Source organism: Narcine bancroftii, chromosome 1, assembly GCF_036971445.1.
Source record: "Narcine bancroftii isolate sNarBan1 chromosome 1, sNarBan1.hap1, whole genome shotgun sequence".
Taxonomy (NCBI): Eukaryota; Metazoa; Chordata; class Chondrichthyes; order Torpediniformes; family Narcinidae; genus Narcine; species Narcine bancroftii.
This window is the reverse complement of record NC_091469.1, coordinates 320,522,571-320,544,191: the sequence shown is the minus strand read 5'-3', so window position 1 is coordinate 320,544,191 and position 21,621 is coordinate 320,522,571. Positions and strand designations below refer to the sequence as shown.

Here is a 21,621-nt window from a genome sequence, read left to right as displayed (position 1 = left end):
TTCTGTATCGAATGCTAGCAGCAAAATTCTGAACATTGGTGTCGCCCTCGAATACTTACCCAGATTCACCAAAATTGTTTGCCTTATCCACTCCATGTGGTAGCAAGTTGCATATTCTCATAGCTCTCTGGAGAAGAAATTCCATCCGATTGGCCTATTTAATTTCATGATGACTGAATGACCTTCAGTTTTTCTTTGTTCACCATAACCGGAAACGCTCTTTGTTCTTCTTATTGAACCTTTCATAATTTTGAAGACCTTTGTTGGGTTATTCAGCCTTTAACAAAGGCTGGAGACCCAGTGATAATTATATCCTCTCTTTTGTCATTCTCATAAACCATTTGTGCGCCTCCTCTTATTGAATTTACAATATTGTCAGGAAGTTAACACACTTGTCCGTTTTACAACTATTGACCAACTTTGAAGTAACCTAACATCGTGTAATTCAGTCTTACCTCCAAGGTACAGGACTTTAACAAACCACCTGAATTAATATTTTGAACAAAGAATAAGATCACTCTTGATGAATGATAACATATTTATTGACAAATCAGTCTCTTTCTATTAATCCACAGTATGCTATGTAGAAAACTCAGGAGTGGAAATATTTTTAGTTAAAATTATAGAACACCTTTTCTTCATATTTTCTTTCTTTTTGTCTTAGATGTTAAATGGCAGCTTTTCCGTCTGATGTAAAAATAACCATTCAGTGTCCACCTTGTGCCCATTGAATGTCAAGAGCAAGCAGACTCTTCTTGTTGGAAAAGGTCCTTTTCTTTCCCTTTTGTAGCATGGCTGTTTCTTGGGACAGCACGGTTCGCATAGCGGTTCGTGCCACGCCCTTTACAGAGCCAGCGTCCGGGACCGGGGTTCGAATCCCGTGCTGTCTGCAAGGAGTTTGTACGTTCTCCCAGCGATATCCAAATATCATTGGATATGATATTTCCCGGGGAGGGGGCTCCGCTTTCCTACCACCATTCAAAACGTACCGGGGGTTGGAGGTCAATTGGGTTTAAGTTGGGTGGCACTGGCTCATGGGCTGAAATGGCCTCTTACCGTGTTGTATGTTGAAATTTTAAAAGTAAATAAATTGCATTTGCTACTTGTCAGTTGACAACTAAATGTTAGCTTGGCCTTGTTGTACACAGTCATTTTCTGAAGAGTTGTGAATTGAATGGAATCGAATCATCAGCCAACATTCCCATTTTTGGTCTCTTGATGGAATGGGGAGATATTGATCATCCTTCCAGAGAGTCCCTGATCTCAGCAATGTTGTCAACTCTAGCCACAGCTCAGGCATCTCACTACCCCACAGATGCAGTGGCAGAGTTGCATGAACACCTTCTTGGGCATCGTTCTTTTTCCATGGCAATTAACTGGCATCCCAGTTAATTGGATGGGAAGCCATTTAGGCTGTTTCCACTGGGCCACCTTTAACCGGGACACTGACTGCTTTTCCACTGGACACAACTCATCCCCAGGGATCAGGGAGTCCACCTTCAAATGGAAGGGATGCAAGTTGTCCCTTATCCACTGATTTAATTAGCATGCCAGTGACAGCTGACACTGGGGATATAAGTAGGAGGTAGAGGCAGTTAAGTGATTTGAGGTTGCTTGTCTCTGGTGTACTGGTTGATTTCCTTTTCCGCTGGACCCTTAACTAGTTAATTCCTGGAAAAAGGTGCCAATAGGAAAGGGCTTCTGATGAGGGTTTGGAGACTTCTTACAGCCAGCTACAATTGAAGCTGAGAAAGAGGCTGAGCAGTTTCTCCCACCATCAAATTGAGCTGAAAACAGAGAATTGCAATGTTATATATAATTTGGTTTAATGCAGCCATGTAGAATAAGCCCATGGCTAAAAGCAGCTGGCGAAATTTGAGAGAAATGTCGCATTTTAACATTGAATTCATTCAGAGGAAAATACATGGTGCAAGGCCAATTATTTATAAATTTCCTGTTTTTATATTTTGCTTTGCGATCATTTTCGAGATTTGGGCATCATTGGGGTGAGTCCCAGACGCGAATGCTCTTGAAGATTCTCTTGAACTGCCAAATGAACGGCTGCATTCCTTCTGCTGAAGACTGTTGGATCGGGAGTTCTTAGATTTAGACACCACAATAATGAAGAGCAGAGTATATTTGCAATTAAACAAGGAAGTCTGCAGATGTTGGAAGTCTGCAGATGTTGTAAGTCACGCAGAGTTTTTTTTAAAATGCAGCAAAGATAAAGATACGCAACCAACGTTTCGGGGATGAGCCCTTCACAAAGATATGGACAAAAAGCAGGCAGGTTCCTGAATAAAATGGTCTGATGGGGGGGGGGTGGAGAGGGAGGCAGGGGGAGAAGTACAGACCCCTGGGCAAGATATCATATGTTGATATGGGAGGAAGGGCAGAAGAGTAAACAGCTGGGAAGCAATAGGGAGAGGAGGTCGCTCTCTGAATGGAGAGAGAAGGGTTTGGGAGCTGGAAGAAAGAAGACCTGGAGCAAGAGCCCGAGGAGAGATCTAATAGAAACCAGAGAAATTAATGCCATCTGGTTGGAGATTGCCCAGGCAAAATATTGGGTGTTGTTCCTGCAATTTGCAGGTGGCCTTGGTTTGGCAGTGCACAAGGCCAGGACAGACACAATGGTGTGGGAGTGGAATTGAAATGGTTGGCCACTGGCAAGTCCCTGCTATTGCAGCGGACAGAGCAAAGGTGCTCCACAGAACAATCTCCAAGTCTGCATCCAGCCTCTCTGACATAGAGGAGGCCACAACGGGGGGCACTGGATGCAGTAGGCAACCCCTGCAGATTCAGAAGGGAAGTGTGGCTTCACTTTCAAGGACTATTTAGTACCCTGAAAGCCTATTTCTAAACAGGAAAGGGTGCAATCCATCCTCTACTATTTCTGTGGGGTGGCAGGGTTAGCGCAATACTGTCACAGCGCCAACCACCCGGGTTCGAATCTGGCCCTTTCTGTAAGGAGTTTGTACCTACTCCCCGTGTCTGCGTGGGTTTCCACTGGGTGCACTGGTTCTTTCCCACTGTTTGAAACCTACCAGGGATCAATTGACCAACATGTGCTGTGAACGAAAGGCCTGTTACCGTGCTGCATGTCAAAATTTAAATTTTGAATAAAAACTTGTGGGGTGGTGTTCCCATGCACTTGATGTCCTTGCCCTCTTGGTGGAGGTTGCGGATTTGAGAGGTGTAGTGGGAGTCACTTTGACAGGTAGCTGTAGTGGTTTTTGTTGATGGTAAACGCTGCAACCATTGTGCATCAATGGGTGGAAGGAAGGAGTGTCCAGAGTGAATGATGGAAATCCAATCAAGTGGACCATGTTACCCTGAATAGCGCTGAGCTTTTTTGATGTTGTTGCTGCTGCACTCATCAACACATGCAGGAAGGGCTTCATCACATTCCTGATTACTTGTTGGTGATGGAAAGGCCTTGGAACATCAGGAGATGAGTCACTTGCCACAGGATCCCCATCTTGGTCCAGCTGAGTAGCTGGTCAGTGACATCCCTCAGGGTATTGGCTGAAGTTGTCTCGGATGTGGTAAGGCCATTGAATGCCAAGAGCAGGCAGACTCTTGTTGGAGAAGGCCCTTTTTGCTGCTTCTAGGGGCAGCAAGGTTGGCGTAGCCGTTAGCCCTTTACAACGCCAGCGGTCTGGACTGGGGTTTGAATCCAATGCTGTCTGTAAGGAGTTTTTACGTTCTCCCTGTGTCTGTGTGGGTTTTCCCCGGGAGATCTGGTTTCCTCCCACCATTCGAAATGTACCAAGGATTGTAGGTCAATTGGGTGGCACGGACTTATGGGCTGAAGTGGCCTGTTCCAGTGCTCTATGTCTAAATTTTTTAAATAAATAATTAAATTTGCTACTTGTCAGCTGACGGCCATACATTAGCTCGGTCTTGTTGTACAGAGTCATTTGCTGAAGAGTTGTGAATGGATTTGAACTATCAGCAAATGTTCCCGTTTCTGGACTTTTGATGGAATGGGGGTCATTAATGAATCGGTTGAAGGTTATCAGCCCAAGGATCCTTCCCTGAGGTATTCCTGTCGTGATACCCAGGGTTGGGATAATTGACTTCTGATGACCACAGTCCATTGTGCAAGACATAAGTTAAGCTGTTGAACTACCTCAGGGTAGTGTTCACTGATTTTAGTTTTACTCTGCTCCAGGTTATCATTGCTGGATGCTTGCTGCCTTGTTGAGCCAGCTTTGACAGTCAATTTGTCCACAGTAAGATTCTATAACCAGTCAAATAGCCTGTGACCATCTTTTGGATGATATTACGCTAACTGCTAAGCTAACCATAAGTGGCAGTTAGCACAATGCTGTTACAGCGCCAGCAATCAGGTCCAGGGTTTGAATCCCACCCTGTCTGTGAGGAGTTTGTACTGTGACAGATTGTTATATTTTATATTGTGTATAGATATGTTTTAAATGAGATAAATTGTGGCAGGTTTTTTAGTGTAGGTCACAAACAAACACTTCAAAACAGATCTCATTTACAATGCCAGAACTCTGCTCAAGCCAGACAGACCTGGCTCTGAATGCATTTGCAAAAACTTTGAAGTATGTTGATAGAACTTCACAAGTAGGTGTTAATTGGACATGCTGTGGAGTAATGGATTATTGTTTTAGAAAGCCACAGATGAATGAACTCAGAAGATTAGATCCGGTGCCACACTCTGAGTGCAGTTTGCTGTTCTACGAGGGTCATGTGGTTTTCTCTGAGAGAGTCAGAGGGAGAGAGAGAGAATTCAGTTCTACAGTTCAGCAGCAGTAGGACTGGAACAGGACAAGCTGGCAAACCCATTTTGAAGATGGGTTGTGAGTTTGTAGTTCAGCCTGGTCAAAGCCCTTGTGGTCCATACAAGAGAAGATGGCTGGCTGTATAATGTTTCACTTGAAATAAGGGAAACAAAAAGGAACTCTGTGGTGACCTGAAAGAAGTTATCATATGGAAAATCCTGATGGGGCAAGTTTCTTCAGTCAGACACTGAAGTGGCTGATTTGAAGGAATCAGTTGTGGGTGTCCAACGAGCAACAAATCTCTCTCTGAAAACCAACAAGAACCTTCCTGAGCAGTAACCATTTACCTTCCAAAGCCTGGTGAAGATTCATAAATGTTAAATTCTGTGCACAGTATAAGAATTGCCTGCAACTAGTGAACTTGGAGGAGTGAGAAGTGAGATTGAACTGTGAACCAAAGAACTACACATTACACAGACGTGTGCTTAGAATTAGAAGGGGGTTAAGTTAATAATGATAAGTTAAAGTGTGATTCTATTTTCATGTTTAAAGATAATTAAAAGCAACTTTAAGTAGCCATTTGTCTTGGTAAGTATCTATTGCTGCTGGGTTTTGGGGTCCTCTGGGCTCGTAACATTATGTTCTCTTCATGTCTGCGTGGGGGTTCCACTGGGGGCTCCGGTTTCTTCCCACTGTTCAAAACATACTGGGGGTTGGAGGTCAATTGGGTGTAATTGGGCAGCTCAGGCTTGTGGGCTGAAATGGCCCTTTACCATGCTGTATGTCTAAATTTAAAATTTAGATACTGATTGAGGGATTGTTGAAGTGTAGGGCAGACTTTGGTATAAAGTGTACGAAAAAGTTTTGTGGCCTTGCAGCACACCCTCAATTTTGTAGATGTCAATCATCTAGATTAGCAGTGTGATAACAATCGAGGTCAGCCATTGTCAACCTTCTCTTCAGCTATTGGCCCCCTTAGGGCTCTGCTCAAAGTTTATGGGTCCCCTTCCCTGTGAAGCAGTCAAGTTTTGTTAGTTTCTTCTGTACTTCTCTCCTTCCGACTACATTAAAAAATATTTGAGAATAGATGGTCTGGATTAGTCAGTCGACTGGGTTAGATATGCGCTGTGGTGTCCTGGGATGGGAAACCGTTTGTGTCGTTTCCACTGGGCCACCTTTAACCAGGACACTGACTGCTTTTCCACTGAACACAACTCATCCCTGGGGATCGGAGGGTCAAGTGCACAATTTGGACTCCCCTCTTTCTTTACATAAATGTTCAATTCAAAAATGCAATAAAAGTTAGGGTTGCAAGAAAAATTCTCACAATGTCACCTTAACTCATTTCACCAAGGCATCCTTTTTTAAAGTATTTCCTTCTAATTTTTTTCTGATTGCTTTGAGTTTTATGTTAAAGGTTAACAGTTCCATTATTGTCACATGAAATAATTTAACTTTTGTCTTGCCATAAGGCAGTTTGTCCAGCTCCCCTCACAGAAACCCTCAGCATCTAGGAAGTCTTCCCTCCAAGTACTGACCAGGCCTGAGCCTGCTTAGCTACCCAGATCAGACAATCCCAAGCATATTCAGCCAATGGCAAAAGACAAGGAAGGCTGTTGTTTGTATTTGGAAACTGTCAGAAATGAATTTATTTTTGCTCTTGTGGAATCGTTGTGGAATTGCATTGTTACGAGGGCCAAAGAAGAATGAACTACTGTGATACATTGAAATCTCACCTTAAACCAGATTTTGAAAACAGGACCATTGAATGCTGGAGATTATAGTTAATGAAGCCACACTGGGGATAAGAAAATCAGAATATTTCAATTGACTAAGTTGTAAATAAACTTGTTTGGGAAGCCTGGCTTAAAGAAAAGAAACTGTGTAAATAGAAGCTGGTCCAGAAATGATTTCCGTAGCAAGATATTCTGATCTTGATGTCCTCCAGTAATCTAAATAAAAGGAAGAGAAATGTGCATTTTAATGAGGCTGCTTCCTAGAGCCTTAAAAGTCCAGCTCTGTGCTGGAGGCAGTAATATTTTCGACTGCATGCAATAACGTCTGAGTGGGTTTGTGTGTGAACTGCAGCATATCTTTGGAAATGTCACTGGAAAGAATTACCAGCATAAGCAATTTCAGGATTATACTGGAAGGGACTGAGGATTTATTGGCCATTTGCGAGGAAATAAAGCTTCAGTATGTGAGCTATTTTGTTTAAAATAATTGGCAGAAATGTAATTGCCAAGTTGTAAAAAGCACTAATGTAACACATCTGTTACAGGACCTCAAACTGTAAACTCACCGTACCAACCCAGACTGCCCCACCAAATAGTCCCAATCCTACTGAATCACCAAATGTCGATTGAATCAGCTGACTGTGGCATGGTAGAGCACCTAGTAGAACTGTTGGCTCACAGCTCTCATGACCCAGGTTCAAACCAGCCCTCCTTTACAGTCTGTGTGGAGTTTGCACATTTTGCCTGACCTAGCATTGGTCCTCCGGTTTCCTCCCATATCTAAGAACGTTTGGATTGCAACATTTTTAAATTTAGATATATAGCACAGTAACAGGCCATTTCAGCCCATGAGTCCGTGCTGTTCATTACACCCAATTAACCTATGCACCCCGATCACTACTGTAATGGCGTTGCACTGACCGTGCCACCCACACTAACTGTGCTGCCCATGCTAACCGTGCCACCCTATAGTAGATTATTTGGTGCTGGTATGCAGGTAAATGGTAAAATCTGGGGAGAGTGGAGGGCGATGTCTGGAGCATAAAATAGCATTAATTCATTATTCAGGATTAGTATCAGAATTTATTGTCATGAATAAGTCAAGAAATTTGTTGTTTTACAGCAGCATCAAAGTGCAAACAAACATATAAACCAACTTACAGCAATAAATAAAAACAGTGCATGAAGAGTCAAAGACAGGCAGGGTCTTTGGTTCATTAATCATTCAGGAATTTGATGGCAGCGGGAAAGAAGCTGTCCTTGTGCCGCAGAGTGTTCGTCTTTAGGCTCCTGTACCTTTTTCCTGATGGTAGCAGAGTGAGGAGGGCATGGCCTTGGATGGTGGGGGTCTTTGAGGAAAGAAGCTGCTTTCTTAAAGACTCCACCTCTTGTAGATGTCCTCGATGGAGTGAAGTCTAGGGCCTGCAATGTCACAGGCCGAGTGAACAACCCTCTAGAGTTTTTTCTTGTCCTGACCATTGGCACCTCCGTACCACACACAGTGTTGCAACTAGCCTGAATGTTCTTGACAGTTCATCTGTAGATGTTTTCGAGTGTCTTTAGAGACATACGATTCTCCTCAATTACTATAGTATAAATGAATGCTTGATTATTGGAGCTGACTTGTTGAGTCATGGAGCTTGTTTCCATGCTGACAGACTATATTACTAAACTGCGAGAACACGGCAGCGGATCAGGCATCCAGTCTGATAAATCCATCTTTATCCAGACCCATAAATCTATAGGTGTAAATTTTTGATGGGTGTGTGAGTTCAAATACCCAGCGTTGTGGGGAAGGTGGGGAAAGGATTAACGGAAAATTGATCGTGCATTCAGAAATTTGAAACCTTTGTGGTACTGAGAAAGCTAATGTCTGCACTTTATAATAATTGAAGTATTGGGAGGGTTGGCAGTTTTCTGTATTTGTTGCAGGGCTTCTCAAAAAGAATTTATTTGAAGCATTGCTTTACAGCCCATGGCATATTACTAAACTGTAATGTTTGGCAGCAGAAGCTTTTGAAGATGATTACTTTCTACTTATTAATTTGGTTTTTCTGCAGCATTGAAGAGAGCTAGTTAGGAATCAGGTGTATAGATCTTTACTTCAGTCCCACTCCAGGAGATTGGGTGGGTTTTCAATGGCCATGAACATTGTTGCCCGAAGGTAAGAGTGTGCAGCTGGGAAGACTGTTACTCACCATGTTCAGAGCATGTCATAAAGTTGTATGGTATCAAACAGACCCTTTGGCCCACCACATCAATGTGACCATCATGCTAATTTCACTTGCCTTCATTAATTCTATTGACCTCAGTGCCCTGTTCATTCAAGATATCTCTTCAATGGCATGACTCCTCCTTGCAGAGCCTGCAGAGGACAATTTAAAATTATTATTGGGCAATGCCCAACATTTGGGCAATGCCCAGGTGCAGCAAACCTGTGTTCAAAATGATGTTGGAGAATTTTCTTTATTTTTTTGAAAATTTTATTTATTAGTATCTTTCATACATTTCAAATTAACTTGCTATAGCATTACATAATAGATACTAAATAATTTTCAATTTTCACTCCCACCATCCCTAACTCCTACAGATAGAAAAAGAAGATAGAAAAAAAAGAAAAGAACACATTCATCGTAATAATTATAACCAAATTAGTAATACCATATATTTTTTGATGAAAGTACCATATTTTCATGGGGGGGATTGGATTAAAAGGTCTGGATTAGTCTATATTCATAAATCTTATATAAGGATTCCATATTTGACAAAAATTTATCATAATCATCTCTCATAATATAAGTACTGATGGGAGACAATATTCTATTTCGTCGAACCATTCTTCTATTTTAACATTATTTTCCAATTTCCACGTTTTAGCTACACACTTTCTCACTATTGCCGTTGCTATATAAAATCTCTTGTTATATTTATCTAATTCCAACTTCATATTACTCAACAAAAAAATTCATGGATCCATTTTAACTATCACTTTTAATATCTTCTCTAACATAAAACACATAATTATTTCCAAAAATCCTTTACCTTTTCACACAACCATACTGAATATAAGAAATAACCAACCTCTTTTTTTACATCTAAAACATTGAGCATAAAAATTTAAATTAAATTTATTCAACTTATATGGTATATAATACATTTGATGTAAAAAAAATAGATTGAACCATTTGATATCTAGCATTGATTGTATTAGTTACACTATAAACACAATTTCATCCATATTTCTTCTTGAATTTGTATATTTTAATCATGTTCCCACTTCAATTTAGCTTTATATAAATCTTCTTTTCCTTTATTTCTTGTAATTTATTATATATTGTAGTTATAAATCTTTGAATAATAAAGGTATCGCTTATAAGATATTCAAATTGACTATATTCCAGAAGTCTCAAGTTCTTTCTGATTTTTTTCCATCAAATTTTATAATATGCAAATTACTTATTTTGTAATATCCCATATTTCTTCTTTAATTGATCAAATGTCATAAAAATTGAACCTCTAAAACAATCTCATATTTTCTGTATCCCTTTTTCATACCAATTGTGAAATAAAGAATTATTCATTGTAAATGAAAGAAGCTGATTCTGTTTTAAAGTCAACTGACCCATCTGATAATTCCTTATACCTCTTTCCACATGTATCCTGTTTTATATTCGAAACAAATGCCTTAAAATTGGTATTTCTCTTCTACCTTTAAAAATTTCATTGTTCCATTTATACAATGTTTGGTTTGGACTTACTTCACCTATATTAATCATCTCAATATCTAACCAAGATACTTTTTCTTCCCTTTGATATCAAGAAGACAAAAATTTCAATTGAGCTGTCTTATAATAAATTTTAAAATTTGATAATCTCAAACCCCCTTGATCTTTATTCCACGTCAACTTCTCCAAACTTATCTTTGCTGATTTTCCTTTCCACAAAAACTCCCTAATAATCTTCTTTAAACATCCAAAAAAAACATTTTAAGTACTTGAATTAGTAATGTTTGAAATAAGTATTAACATAAGTATTAACATTATTGATAATTCCTTCCATCTTTTTAAATCCTCCTACCTTCTTAAAAGTGGTATATAATTCAATTTATACAAATTATTTAATTGATTACTTACCATTATCCCCAAATATTTAATCCCCTCATTTTGCCATTCAAATTTTACTAACTTTTTGCATTGTGTATAATCTTCATTAACCAACAGCATCATTTCACTTTTATCCACATTAACTTATATCCTGAAACTAATCTATATTCTACTAATCTTTCATTTAATCTATTCAATGAAATTTCAGGTTTAGTGAAATATACTATAACATCATCCGCAAAGAGACTAATTTTATGTGTCATCTCCCTGATCTCAAAGCTGTAATTTCCTCATCCCTTCAAATTATTTCAGTTAGCAGTTCTATTGCCAATACAAATAACAATGGTGAAAGTGGGCAACCTTGCCTAGAAGATCTTCCTAATCTAATCAAACCCAATGTTTGACCATTAACTATTACTATTGCCTTTGGTTCATTATGCAATGCTTTTATTCCTCTTATACATGTTAAAAGAAATCCAAACTTATATAATACCTAAATAGAAAGTCCCATTCTAATCTATCAAATGTTTTATCTCCATCTAAAGTAATTGCCATCGCTAGAACTTTTCTTTTTTGAGCCACATTTATCAAACTTAAAATTCTCACAATATTATCTGCTGCCTTTCTTTTTGTAATAAACTCCATTTGATCTATATTAATCAAATTTGGAAGTAACTTAACCAAATGATTAGCCCACAATTTGGATACAATTTCATAATCTACATTTAACAAAGATATTGGTCTATATGAAGCTGCTTGTAATGGATCTTTTCCCTTTTTTGGTATTACCATTATCAATGCCATCTTAAAGGATTCTGGTACATCATTTACTTCTCTTAATTGATCTAGTATCTCTTTAAAAATTGGAACCAACAATTCATAAAATTCTACTGGAAAACAATTTTCTCCTAGTGCTTTATTATTTTGCAATGTTTTCAGAACCTCATATCTCAGCTTCTGTAAATGAATTAGATAATTCTTTCCTCTTCACACAAATGTGGTAATTGAATTTGTTGCAAATTTTGCTCTATTTTAATTTCATCTTGTTTTAACTCAGCCTTGTATAATTTCTCATAAAACTGTCTAAAATGTTCATTTATTTCCTTCTACTTATAAACCATCTGACCATTCTTGTCTTTCATTGCTTCTAGAGTTCTGGATGCCTGTTCTTTCTTTAACTGTCATGCTAACACCTCATGAGGTCTTTCTCCCAATTCATAATACCTCTGTTTAGTTCGTAAAATATCTCTTTCAACTCTATATGTTTGCATCATATTAAGATTGACCTTTTTTCTTTCCATTAATTTCTTCCTTTCCTCATTTGGACTAATTTGTATTGTTTTCTCTAAATCAGTAATTTACTTTTATAATTGACCTACTTCCTTTAAATAGTCTTTTTTTTTTAATTTTACCATATAACTAATAATTTGTCCTCTTAAATATGCCTTTAAACCATCCCATATAACAAATTTATTTTTCACTGAGTCTTTATTATTTTCCATAAAAAACTTAATTTGCTTTCTTACAAAATCAAAAATAACTTTCCTTTTTATCAATACCACCTATATCCATTAATTCTATCTTCCTCAGATCCGAGATAATACATGCCAAATGTTCCACCTGTTTTACTCGAGATTGAACTTGAGCTGTCAATAAGAACATGTCAATTCGTGAATATGTCTTGCGTCGAAAAGAATAAAATTAATAATCTCTTTCATTCATATGCATTTTCCTCCAAATATCTATCAATCCCATATCTACCATTAAGTCTTTTACTTCTTTGGACACTTTACTATCTCCTACATATTTTCCCAATCTATCCATTTTTGAATTTAAAGTCAAATTAAAATCTCCTCCCATCAAAATTTCACCATTTGCATTTGATCATTTCATAAAAGTGTCTTGCATAAATTATCTATGTTTGGAGCATATGAATTCAACAAGGTCCAATTTTCTGAGTATATCTGACATTCTACCATTACATACCTTCCTGCCACGTCATTTTCTACATTTAACATCTTTACTGGTAGATTTTTATTTATCAATACTGCAACTCCTCAAGCCTTTGAATTAAACGAGGTTGCCACTACTTTACCCATCCAATTCCTTTGTAATTTATCGAATTCCTTCTCCACTAAATGTGTTTCTTGTAAAAAAAAGCTACATCTCTATTCTTTTTTTCATAAATACCACTATCTTTTTGTGTTTTATTTGATTTTGTTTCACATTAACATTACAATCCTAAAATTAATCTTCCAAATCATTTTCAACCAAATGAACCACCTATTCATCCAGCTTTCATCCTCCAAATCCCCCTTTAACAGAACAAAGGCATTATTAGATATATTATGCCAATAAATGTGTGGGGAAAAAAGTTGAGAAACAAGAAACGATAGAATTTCCCAAAAAAGGCACACACAAAAAACATACCCTTTTTACCGCCCTTATTTATAGGAGTGGTAGTCCAGCCTACACCACACACGTGATTCTTTGGCAGCCAGCAAACATTCTTTTTGCTCCCCCTCCCCCCCGAATCTTATACTGACCAGTCTTTACATATATCATCAGTTACTTAACTACCTATTAATATTATCTTAACTCCCTACCCCATAATTAAATAAATGTCAAATAAACACACAATCTTCCAATTTTACCATCAAACCAAACAGTATACCTCCTCATGCCTTGCTGCCCATCCAAGCAGGTTACCCCTTATTGCCCATCTTAACAGACAAAAGATTCAGCAAAAGCTTTGGCTTCATCAGGATCCAAAAAAAATTATGCTTATCATCAAGAAAAATTTTCAATACAGCAGGATATCTCAAAACAAATGCATATCCCTTCTTCCACAAAACATTTTTAACAACATTAAATTCCTTTCTTTTTTCAGCAGTTCAAAACTTATATCTGGATTAAAGTTGTTCTTGTTTCCATTGTAGATCACTGGGGCTTGTCTTGCCTTCACTTGACTTGCTGCTAGTTCCAACGTTTTCTCTCTCACCACAGAGAGAAGGAAATTGACCAATATTGGATGAGGGTTTTGACCTTTTTGTGGTTTTGGTCTTAAAGCTCTATGCGCTCTTTCAATTTCAATGTCTCCTTTAAATTCTTCCGTTCCCAGTACTTGCGGTATCCAACTTTGTAAAAATTTCTTCATGTCCTTCTTTCAGCCCCACAATCTTGATGTTATTTCTTCTACTGTAATTTTCCAAAATGTCCATCTTCTGACTAAAATGATCCTTCATTATTTTTGATTCTGCTGCAAATATTTCATCTGGTCTTTTAATTGCTGTGTTTCCTTTTATAACTTCTAATTTCTTATCCATTTGCTTTATGGTTTTCTCCACCTGACCAGACACATCTCTGGTTTCCATCACTTTATCAGATAGGACTTTAAGAGTCTGTTGCAATGATTCTTCCCAAGACCGTTGCAGATTACCCATATACATTTTGACCTCCGAAGCCAATAATAAAGTTTAAAGTTTCTTTAGCAACCTCTCTGAATCCTTGTTCTGAGTCTGTTTCAACTTCTACCTCTATCAGCTCTTCACTGAGTTCTCCCCCGGAGCTGTTGGCTCCAGGATTTTTTTTTTTAAAAGTACCTCCATTTTTTATTTCTTCTCTGCGCATGCGCGACTCCTCACGCCTGGGCAGTAGATGTTCTCCTTCAGTGGCAAGCGGCCATTGTCGGAGACTTTGAGTGAAAGAGCTCAAGGTTTCTCTAGCTACCTGGTGTTCACTGTGGAGGGCCAACCTACGAACAGCTCCAGGCTCCTTCTTTGAGGTGGGCCTTATTTCTTTCTCCTTGTCCTTTTTCCAGTTCCAGCATTGTAACAAGCTTTTCCTTTGGTGGCATCCTGTTCTTTTCTCCGACTCTTCCGATGGTTTCTTTCACTGTCCTTTTAAACTTTTCTATATTTTTAAACTTTTTTAAAATCTTTTTCGGGGAGAGAAGGGATTACGTTACTAACTCCACGTGACACACCCCCCATGGAAAATTTTCTTTGTTTTAAAATGTTCAAATGTCAGATTTATTTGTGAGAGCATGTACATGACATCACATACAACCGTGAGGTTCTCTTTCCTGCGGGCCAGGCAGAATTTCTACTTGTTGGTAGTGCAAAGGAAAATTATACTCAAGAAAAGATACGAACATAAAAGAGAGGAAGGTAAAAAGGATGTGCAAACAAATAGTGCAATACAGAAAATAGATATTCAATTAGCCCAATGTTGTTACAGCACCAGAGACCCGGGTTCGAATCTGCCGCTGTGTGCAAGCATTTTGTACATTCTGTCTGCGTGGTTTCCTCCAGTTGCTCCGGTTTCCTCCCACTGTTCAAAATGTACATGTTGTAGGTCAATTGGGTGGCAGGGGCTCAAGGGCCAGGAGAGCTTGTTACTGTGCTGTATGTCTAAATTGTTTTATAAATCATGTGCATAGTAAGGGTCCTGAAATGAGTCTTTGATTGAGTTTGTTGTTTAGGAGTCTGAAGGTGGAGGGGTACACCCTTATTTTCCCCACATGTGCATGTGGTAACGGTGTTCCCATGATCAGTGAAATGTAAAAAAAAAACCACATCTCTTCAGGATGAATTATGAATTGAAAGAGACCATATATCCATGTCTTGGTTGGTCATCTCGGCTCAGTCAATGAAGCAGAGAATCCCATTCATACAACAGAGAGCAGTTCTTCAGATGAATGGAAGTGGAACCAAATATTACAAGGTAAAGTTGCAACAGAACAATGGGTGACACTTGGCTATTTCAGGTACAGATGGAGTTCCTAATGGGGAAAAGATAAGGGAACCAGAAAGCTACCTGGATGAGAAAGGATTACACAATGTTCAGCACTAATTTTAAGGCTCCTCGTATAACGAGGAGGATGTGAATGGTGTCCAGGCCTGGTCTGATTAGTGTGAAGTAACATTTGTGCCTCCCAAGTGCCAGCCAACAACATCCAACAGGAGAAAATCCTGCTACCACCCCCTGCATTTCAAAGGTATTATCACCAGTGGATGGTGGTAACCATCCACCACCAATAATCTTCAGGTTGGCATTGGCCAAAAAGTGGAGGAGCTAAAAATGCACAATGTGGCTACAAGGGATGGCAGAGGGCAGGAATGCTGCAGCAATGAACTCATCTCCTAACTTCACAACGTCTGTCCTCCATTTACAGACCTCGAGTGATGGGATACTCCCCACTTGCAGGAGGAGTAGATAGAATATGGAACACTACAGGCCCTTCGGCCCTCGATGTTGTGCCCACCCATATATTCCTTAAAAAAGTACCAACCCCTTCCTACCCCCTAACCCTCTATTTTTCTTCCATCATGTGACTGTCTTAAGAGTCTCTTAATTGCCCTTAATGTGTCACCCTCCACCACTATCCCTGACAAGGTGTTCTAAGCACCCACAACTCTCTGTGTGTATAAAAAAATAACTTACCCCTTAGGACATGTAACAGCAGCATCGTATAATTCAAAAGCAAGAGGAGTGGCTATATTAATTAGCAAAAGTGTGCCATTTAAAATAGAAGAGGTAATAATAGATCCAGCAGGGAGATATGTTATGATAAAATGTCAGATATATTCGGAGCTTTGGAATCTACTTAATATATATTCACCTAACGAAGAAGATCAAAAGTTTATGCAAGATATCTTTTTGAAGGTAGCTAATACGCAAGGGAACATACTAATAGGAGGGGATTTCAATCTGAATTTGGATCCAAATATGGATAAAACGGGGGAAAAAAATTAACAGGAAGAACAAAGTAACCAAATTTATAATTAAATCAATGCAAGAAATGAAACTTGTGGACATATGGAGGAAACAAAACCCAAAAGAAAAGGAATACTCATACTACTCGACTAGACATAAAACATACTCAAGAATAGACCTATTTTTGTTATCAGCTAGTATGCAGGATAGAGTAAGAAAAACAGAATATAAAGCGAGAATGCTATCGGACCATTCACCCTTAATACTGACAGTAAAGCTAGAGGACATCCCTCCAAGAATGTATAGATGGAGATTAAACCCCATGCTACTTAAAAGACAGGATTTTAGAGAATTTATTGAAAAACAATTAAAAATGTACTTTGAAGTAAATACGGAATCAGTGGAAGATAAGTTTATACTATGGGACGCAATGAAAGCATTCATTAGAGGACAAATAATAAGTTATGCAACCAAGATGAAGAAGGACTATAATCAGGAAACAGAGCAGTTAGAAAGGGAAATAGTAAACATAGAAAAAAAATTAGCAATAAAGGAAGATACAACCAAAAGAAGAGAATTGGCGGATAAAAAAATAAAATATGAAACATTACAACCATATAAGGTGGAGAAGAATATAATGAAGACAAAACAGAAATATTATGAACTAGGTGAAAAAACACACAAAATCTTAGCATGGCAGCTTAAGACAGAGCAAACTAAGAAAATGGTATTGGCAACAAGGAAAAAAGACAAACAAATTACATATAATCCAAAAGAAATTAAGGAAAACTTCAGAGAATTCTATGAACAATTATACCGAACTGAAAACGAAAGGAAAGAAGGGAAAATAGATGAATTTTTGACTAAAATTGAACTACCAAAACTACAAATAGAGGAACAAAATAAATTAACAGAACCATTTGGAACAGTAGAAATACAAGAGAAAATAAAAAAATTACCAAATAATAAGACACCAGGAGAGGATGGACTCCCAATAGAATTCTACAAAACATTTAAAGACCTATTAATACCGCCCCTCCTGGATGTAATCAACCAGATTGATGAGACACAAAACTTACCAGATTCATGTAAAACAGCAATAATTACAGTGATACTAAAACAAGGGAAAGATCCACTCTCACCAGCGTCATATAGACCAATATCTTTGCTAAACACAGATTATAAGATAATAGCTAAACTATTAGCAAACAGATTAGCAGAACAGGTACCGAAAATGGTAAATTTAGACTAAACTGGATTTATCAAAAAAAGACGCACAACAGACAATATTTGTAAATTTATTAACTTAATTCATGCAGTAGAAGGAAATAAAGCACCTGCAGTAGCAGTTGCTTTAGACGCAGAGAAGGCCTTCGACAGAGTAGAATGGAATTATTTGTTCAAAGTATTGCAAAAATTCAGTTTACCGGAGAAGTATATTAATTGGATTAAAGCATTATATAAGGGACCGTTAGCGAAAGTGACAGTAAATGGACATGTATCAAAGCAATTTAACTTAAGCAGGTCAACGCGGCAGGGATGCCCACTATCACCATTATTGTTTGCGCTAGCTATAGAACCACTAGCAGAATCGATAAGAATAGATAATAATATAAAAGGAATAAAAATAAAAGACAGGGAATATAAAATCAGTCTATTTGCGGATGATGTGATAGTGTACTTAACAGAACCAGAACTATCAATAAAATAACTATATAAGAAATTGAAGGAATATGGAGAAGTGTCGGGATACAAGATAAACGTAAATAAAAGTGAAGCAATGCCTATGAATAACGCGGATTTCTCAAAATTTAAGAAGGAATCCCCATTCAGATGGCAAATGCAGGCAATAAGATACCTAGGTGTACAAATAAACAAAAATCTAGGCCAATTATATAAACTCAACTACAATCCACTAATGAAAAAATTACAGGACGATTTAGAGCATTGGAAAGAGCTACCACTAACACTGATAGGAAGGATAAACTGTATTAAAATGAACATTTTTCCAAGGATACTATACTTATTTCAGGCATTGCCAATACAACTGACAGAAAAATTCTTCAAAGAGTTAAAGAAAATAATAAGGAAATTTTTATGGAGAGGGGGGAAACCGAGGATAGCTCTAGATAAATTAACAGAATGGTATAAACAAGGAGGCTTACAATTGCCAAACTTCAAAAATTATTATAGAGCCGCACAATTAAGGTACCTATCAGATTTTTATCAAACAAGGGAAAAACCAGACTGGACGAGATTAGAATTAGATAAAATAGGGGGAAAGATACCTGAACACATATTATATAAAAGGGACGAAAAATTGGTACAACATAGAACTTCTCCAGTATTAAACCATCTCCTCAATATATGGAAGAAGATTCATGTAGAAAGAAATAAAACAAATTATCAATTACCAAAACTAATACTGACGCAAAATAAGCTACTCCCTTTTACAATAGACAACCTTTCCTTTAGAAAATGGGGAAAAAAAAGGGATTAAAAGAATAGAAAATTGTTTTTCAGGAAGTAGATTCTTATCCTTTGAACAAATGAGAGATAAGTACAATATAACTGGAGATACAGCGCTGGCATATTACCAACTGAGATCCTACTTGAAAGATAAATTAGGAAGCAATTTGAGTTTACCAGAGGGAAGTAACCTTGAATATGTGATTACAGATACAATGTTAATCAAAAGATTTATAACAAATATGTATATTAAACTGCAAGAAAAGGAGAATGAGGAAACAAATGGTAAAACTAAACAAAAATGGGAACAAGATTTAAATATAAAGATAAAAAAGGAAACATGGGAGAAATTATGTTCTGGAACGATGAGAAATACAATAAATACGAGGCTGCGTATGATACAATATAATTGGTTACACAGACTATACATTACACCGCAAAAGTTAAATAAATGGGACCCAACAGTATCTGATAGATGTTTTCGATGTAAAAAAGAAAGGGGAACAACAATTCATGCAATCTGGACATGTGAGAGAGTAGAAAAATTTTGGGATGATCTCAATCAGATATTAAATAAAATAACAGAAAACAATATACCAAAGAATCCAGAGATCTTTCTCCTAAGTAACATAAAAAACAAAGAATTTGGAATTGACTTGGAAGATGCACAAAAAAGATTTGTTAAGATAGCCCTAGCCGTAGCAAAAAAATGTATTATGTCAGCCTGGAAATTGGAAGATAATTTGAAAATACAACAATGGTATATAGAAATGAATAAATGTATTCCATTAGAAAAAATAACATAGTTTAAGAAATAATATTGAAATATTCGAACAAGTATGGGAGCCTTACATTAAATACAATAGCAAAAACCTACCGGGAACAAACATTACCTAAGTTGATGGAAGGAGAAGAAAAGAAAAGAATGGACTCAGTAGAATTTCTGGTGTATTTTTGTTGAATGACAACATTGTCTGACTGACTTAATGCAACCTAGATTGTATACTTAAAATGGATGAGAGGGGGGGTGGGGGGGTGGCTTGGGAGGTGGGGGGGGGGGGGGAGAAAAAGTCACTGTATATGTGTGAAAATGAAAAAGTGTATATCATGGCCAACGTGTTTTATGGTGTGAAAAATAAAAAATTTAAAAAATAAAAATAAAAAATAACTTACCCTTGATGTCTCCCCTAAACTTCCCTCCCTTCACTTTGAACACATGTCCTCTGTTGTTTGCTGATCCTGCCCTTGGAAACTGGTGCTGGCTGTCCACCCTATCTATGCCTCTCATAATCTTGTAAACCTCTATCAAGTCTCCTCTCATCCTTCTACACTTCAAAGAGAAAAAGTCCCAGCATTCACCTTGTCTCATAAGACTTATTTTCTGATCCAGGTGACAACATCCTGGTAAATCTCCTCTGCACCCTCTCCATACCTTCAACATCCTTCCTAAAATGAAGTGACCAGAGCTGAACACAATACTCTAAGTGTGGTCTCACAAGAGATTTGTAGAGTTGCAACATGATCTCTCCACTCTTGAACTCAATCTTCCTGTTAATGAAGCCCAGCACTCCATAGGCCTTCTTAACTATCCTATCAACCTGTGCAGCGACCTTGAGGGATGTATGGATTTGGACCCCAAGGTCCCTCTGTTCATCCACACTCTCTCTTAAGTAACCAACCATTAACCCTGTACTCAGCCTTCTGATTTGTTCTTCCAAAATGCATCACCTCACACTTACCTGGATTGAACTCCATCTGCCAATTTTCTGCCCAACTTTGCATCCTGTCTGTATCTTTTGGTAACCTTCGACAACCTTCAGCTCCAACCACAAATCCTCCAACCTTCGTGTCATCCGCAAACTTACTGACCCATCCTTCGGCCTCTTCATCCAGGTCATTTATAAAAAAAATCACAAAGATTAGGGGTCCCAGAACAGATCCCTGCAGCCATCCTCTAGTCACTGACCTCCAGGAAGAATATTTTGATCCCATCACTACTCTCTGCTTTCTTCCCGCAAGCCAATTTTTAAAATCCATACAGCCAAGGTTGTACTGATCTCATGCTTTGGAACAAGTCTCTCATGGGAGAACCTCGTCAAATGCCTTTCTGAAATCCATGTCGACCACATCTACCAGCCTACCCTCATCAATTTATTTTGTAATTCATTAGCTTCGCAAGGTGTGACCTTCCCTTCACAAAATCACGCTGACTACTGTATCCGGTACTCCCGTTGTGGCTTCTACATCAGAGAGACTGAGCACAGACTGGGAGATTGTTTCGTTGAGCATCTTTGTTTGGTCCGATGCAAAAACAGGAACCAACCATTTCTATGACATGCACCATTCTCACACTGATATGTAGGAACATAGGAAGTAGGAACAGGAGTAGGCCAAAAATGACCCATCGAGCCTGCTCCGCCATTCAATACGATCATGGTTGATCTAATTTATGACCTAACTCCACCTACCTGCCTTCTCCCCATATTCCCTAATTCCTCTATCACGTAAAAATGTATCTAACCGAATTTTAAATATGTTTAATGAAGCAGCCTCAACCACTTCCCTGGTTAGAGAATTCCAAACATTCACTACTCTCTGGAAAAAACTATTTTTCCTCATCTCTGTCCTAAATCTACTCCCCCGAATCTTGAGACTGTGTCCTCTGGTTTTATTTTCCCCGGCCAGCTCAAAAAACCTTCCTACATGTATCCTATCCATACCCTTCATAATCCTATATGTTTCTATAAGATCTCCTCTCATTCTTCTGAACGAGCGAATACAATCCTAGACGATTTAATCTTTCATCATAAGTCAACCCCTTCATCTCAGGGATCAACCTAGTAA

At 38.0% G+C, this 21,621-nt stretch overlaps 1 protein-coding gene and 1 long non-coding RNA gene across 14 annotated transcripts in view; one reads left to right on the top strand and one right to left on the bottom strand.

The window, feature by feature from the left end:
* ctnnd2b (catenin (cadherin-associated protein), delta 2b) overlaps positions 1-21,621 on the top strand; it is a 1,542,927-nt gene that overhangs the window by 1,124,047 nt on the left and 397,259 nt on the right. The gene's annotated exons all lie outside the window — the stretch shown is intronic.
* LOC138747719 (uncharacterized) overlaps positions 8,691-21,621 on the bottom strand; it is a 54,274-nt gene continuing 41,343 nt past the window's right edge. The window contains exon 4 of the long non-coding RNA XR_011347644.1: positions 8,691-8,852. This is a non-coding gene — a long non-coding RNA (uncharacterized lncRNA). The remainder of the gene's footprint in view (positions 8,853-21,621) is intronic.